This window comes from Phyllostomus discolor, chromosome 11 (assembly GCF_004126475.2).
Source record: "Phyllostomus discolor isolate MPI-MPIP mPhyDis1 chromosome 11, mPhyDis1.pri.v3, whole genome shotgun sequence".
Classification (NCBI taxonomy): Eukaryota; Metazoa; Chordata; class Mammalia; order Chiroptera; family Phyllostomidae; genus Phyllostomus; species Phyllostomus discolor.
Genome location: NC_040913.2, coordinates 71,893,653 through 71,898,877, shown reverse-complemented (window position 1 = coordinate 71,898,877; position 5,225 = coordinate 71,893,653).

The window sequence follows — 5,225 nt, the reverse complement described above, 5'->3', positions numbered from 1 at the left end:
CTATTCTTAAGATAGTTTGAGTTGACTGGAACCTGATGTTCTAAGGGCTTAATGGTTAAGGGAGTGGACATGCAGTTTGTGTGAATATGGAAAGGTCTGGTTGAAAGGAGGTGAGTGAGTCATGGTGCTATTAGAAGGGCCAAAGCTAGCTTGAGTTATTAAAAAGTCACATTAGAGAAATGAAGTTCCTATGTCATTACAGTTCCCAGACAGCTTGGCCTTGGGTCTTGGGTCTTGGGCAAGGATTAACCTTTTATCAGAGCTTGGTCTCAGTATTGATAAATTGAGTTAGGAAAAGTTTCTCTCATTTTCTTTTCTTTTTTTCTTTTATTGATTTCAGAGACAGGGAAAGAGAGGGGAAAGAGAGGGAGACAAACATGGATGTGAGAGAGAAACCTCAGTCAGTTGCCTCCTGCATGTGCCCTGACTGAGGACCAAACCTGTAACCCAGGCATGTGCCCCGACCAGAAATGAAACCCAAGAACTTTCAGTTTGCGGGATGATGCCCAACCAACTGAGCCACACCGGCCAGGGCAGTTCTCTCATTTTCTGTGTTCTGAAAGAGTTTGTATAAAGTTATTTAGTTTTTCAATTAAGTATTTGGCAAAATTCACCAATGTAGCTAGGGTTTTATGTGTGGGAAAATTTTAACTTATGGATTCAATTTCTTTAACAGAGAGAGGACTATTCAGATTTTCCATTTATCTTGTGATAATTTAAGATATTATAATATTAAAGGGAATTTATCTATTTCACTTCATGATGAATCTTTTGGCATAAAGTTGTTCATAACATCTTTTTTAATGTCTGCAGGACCTATAGCTATGGTCCCCTTTTCATTTCTGATCATGCTGATACTATTCTCTCTGTGACCAATCTTGAAAAGAGTTTTTCCATATAATTAATCTAGTACCTTCAGGCCACCTCCTGGTTTTGCTGTTTTTCTCTGTTGCATCTCTGTTTTTGGCTTCATTGATTTCTGCCTTTTATGATTGTTACTATTTAATTTTTATTGTATTTTTCCATTACTATTTATCCCCCTTATAACTCCCTCTCTCCCTGCAATCACCACACTGTTGTCTATGTCCATGAGTCCTTTTTACTTTTGGCTCTATCCGTCTACCCTCTAACCCCTCCTCCTCACCTTGGGGCTGTCAGCCTTCTCTCTGTGAGTTTGTCTCTATTTTGCTTGTTTGTTCATTAGATTTCATATATGAATGAAATCATATGGTGTCTATCTTTTTCTAGTTATTTCACTCAGCATAATGTTCTCCAGGTCCATCCATGCTGTTGCAAAGGGTAACATTTCTTCTTTTTTATGGCCAAGCAGTATTCCACTGTATAAATGTCCCATAGTTGTTTTGTCTATTCATCTAATGATGGGGGCTTGAGCTGTTTCCATATCCTGTCAATTGTAAATAACGCTGCAATGAAGATAGGGGTGTTTATATTCTTTTGAATTAGTGCTTCAGGTTTCTTTGTATAAATTCCCACTTTGTATAAAGTGGATTACAGGGTCATAAGGCAGTTCTATTTTTAATTTTTTGAAGTATCTCCATACTGCTTTCCATAGTGGCTATACATCTGCATTTCCACCAATGCAAAATTCCCCTTTCTCTCCATCCTTGCCAGCACTTGTTTGTTGATTTATTGATGATAGATATTCTGACAGGTGTGAGGTAGTATCTCATTGTGATTTTAATTTGCATTTCTCTGATGGCTAATGATGCTTAGCATCCTTTCATATGTCTCTGGATCCTCTGTATGTCCTCCTTGGTGAAGTGTCTGTTTAAGTCCTTTGCCCATTTTTAAATGGGATTGTTTGTATCTTTGGCGTTGAGTTTTAAAAGTTCTTTACAAATTTTGGACATTAACCCCTTTTCAGATATATCAGTGAATATGTTCTCCTATTTAGTGGATTGTCTTTTTATTTTGTTGATGGTTTCCTTTTTAGTTTCATGCAGTAAAGGCTATATATGACAGACCCCTTGCCAGTATCATACTCAATGGGCAAAAACTATAAGTGTTTCCCTTAAGATTGGAAACAAGACAGGGATGCCTGCTTTCACCTCTTTTATTCAACACAGTACTGGAAGTCCTAACCATAGCAATCAGATAAGAAGAAATAAAAGGCATGCAAATTGTGAAGAAAGAAGTAAAACTATCTTTTTTTGCAGACGACATGATACTGTACATAGAGAACCCTGAAGAGGCCACCAAGAAACTACTGGAACTGATAAATGAATTCAATAAAGTAGCAGGATACAAACTTAATACCCAGAAATCAGTTGCATTTTTATACACCAATAATGAATTGTCAGAAAGGGAACTTAAGAAAACAATCTCATTCACAATTGCTTAAAAAGAATAAAATGCCTAGGAATAAATCTAACCAAGGATGTAAAAGACCTGTACTCAGAAAATTATAAGATACTGAAGAAAAAAATCAAAAAAGATACAAATAAGTGGAAGCACATACTGGATAGAAAGAATTAATATTATTAAAATGTCCATACTACTCAGAGCAATCTATAGATTCAATGCAATTCCTATGCAGATATGTTTCACAGAACCAGACCAAATATTTCAAAAATTTATATAGAACTACAAAAGGTCCCACATAGCAAGAGTGATCTTGAGAAAGAAAAACAAAATTGGAGGAATCCTGCTACCTAACATCAAACTATACTATAAGGCCATAGTAATCAAACCAGCATGGTAATGGCATAAAAGCAGACACATAGATCAATGGAACAGAATAGGGAGCCCAGAAATAAACTCACACTTTTATAGTCAATATTTGGAAGCAAGCACATACAATGGACTAAAGATAGTTTATTCAATAAATAATGTTGGGAAAATTGGACAGAAATGTGCAGAAAAATGAAACTAGATCACCTTCTTATGCCACAAACAAGAATAAATTCAAAATAGATCAAAGGCTTAAATGTTAGGTTCAAAAGCATAAATATCCTAGAAGAAAACATAGGTGGTAAAATCTCAGACACTGCTTGCAGACTATTTTTTTCTGATATATCTCCTCAGGCAAGGGAGACAAAAGGAAAAATAAACAACTAGGACTATATTATTTTTACATTGAAATTGTTTAAAAATTTTTCAATTGCAGTTGATGTATTATACTATATTAGTTTGAGATGTACACCCCAGTGAATAGACATTATAAATTTATAAGTGATCATCCCAATAAATCTAGTACACATCTGACACCATACATACTTACTAGAATATTATTGACTATATTCCCTGTTATACTTTATATCCCCATGACTACTTGTAACAACTACTTGTAATATGTATTTAATTCCTTCATCTTTTCCTCAATCTACCCAACCCCCGCTCCCATTGTCAAAATGTTCTCTGTATCTGAGTCTGTTGCTGTTGGGCCTGTTTTGTTTTGTTTTAAGATTCAATTGTTGATAGACATGTATTTATTGTCGTTTTATTGTTCATTTTTTTTTCTTATCCTTAAAGGAGACCCTTTAACCTTTCATGCAATACTTATTCGGTGGTGATGGACTCCTTTAGCTTCTTGTCTGGGAAGCTCTTTACATGTTCTTCAATACTAAATGATAGCTTTGCTGTGTAGAATAAACTTGGGTGTCGGTCCTTGCTTTTCATCACTTTGAATATTCCTTGCCAATCTCCTCTGGCCTGCAAATATTTTATCAGTCCCACCCTCTTTCTTCCCTTCTGGGGCTCCAGTGACATGGTAGAACTTTTATTATAGTCCCAAAGTCTTTAAAGCTCTGTTTTTGTTGTTTGTTACAGTCTGTTTTCTCTGTACTGTTCAGAGGGGGTAATTTCTGCTTCTCTATCTGAAGTTCATCAGTTCTTATCTCTGAACTCTCCATTCTACTGGGGGAAGTTACCCAGTGAGTTTTTTTGGGGGGAATTGCATTTTTCAGTTCTAAAACTTCCATTTGGTTCTACTCTGTATTTTCTATTTCTTTGCTGTGACTTTGTATTTTTTTCATTGGTTTCAAGTTGTTAATTTTGCACTGAAGCTTTTTATGATGGCTTCCTTAAAATCGTCACACAGATAATCCCAACACCTCTCTATGTTATCTTTTGGCTATTTGTTATCTTTTCTCATTCAGTTTGAGATTCTTGTTCTTGGTTTGACATTTTGGTTATTATCTCATGAGACTCCTTAAAATCTCCAGCAGCAACTTAGGTGGCATTGTGGGTAGGTATGAAAGTTCCATCTACCCACTTGGTCATTTCTGAGACCACCCTGGTGCTTAGGGGAGAGTGGCATCTTATCAGAGCCAGCAGGGTGAGAGTCTAGGCTCCCTACTCTGCCTTTGCTGATGGAGTTGGAATGGAGCTGTGGTTCTTTCCTGTGGTATTTAGCAAGTAGATAAGTTGTTAAAGTTTTTTTGTCTTGCTATATTGCCCCTTTTTTGGTCCTTTGGCTAGGGAGAGGAGGGTTTTTATGTTTATTTTTTTCTTTTTTCTGCTCTTGGTGTTTCCGTCATTGGTTTCTGTAGCACCCAGCCTGGGATATATGAGGCAAAAACAAAACTCAAGGAGCTTATTGCCATTTTGTTACATAAAGAAGTAAAAACTAGGGCCCACATTATTATACGGTGTAGCAATAATAATGCTGTATTAGACAAGTTTTCTCTTTTTTAAAGACTTCATTTATTTATTTTTAGAGAAAGGAGGGAGAAATAGGAGAGAAACTTCAATGTGTGGTTACCTCTCACGTGTTCCCCACTGAGGAATTGGCCCACAACCCAGGCATATACCCTGAATGGGAATTGAACCAGCAACCCTTTGGTTCTCAGGCCGGCACTCAGTCCAGTGAGCCACACAGCCAGGGTTAGAGAAGTTTTGTGTTTTTTTTTTTTTAAAGTATCTATATTTGAACGGGTATTTTATGGGTTTTTCTGCATAAAATAGGTGTCTGGTAATGGAGTATTCAACAATTAAATTTAGAAAAGTAACTGTGTTTGCAACAGTTTTTGCAAATAATGCATTTTTCCTGTGTGGGCAGTGTGATAATATAATTGGCAGAAATTTGTTTTATATGAGTAACTTGAGCATTTTTATCTTTGTTCCTCCTCTTCTTTATCCTAAGTAAATGATACCAACAAAAGCCTCATTAACACCACCCTAATCTGAGGACTGAAAATCACAGTCTTTCCTTCCTTAAGAATAAATTGAATGTGTGTGAATGTTGACAGTCTTCATCAAGCCCT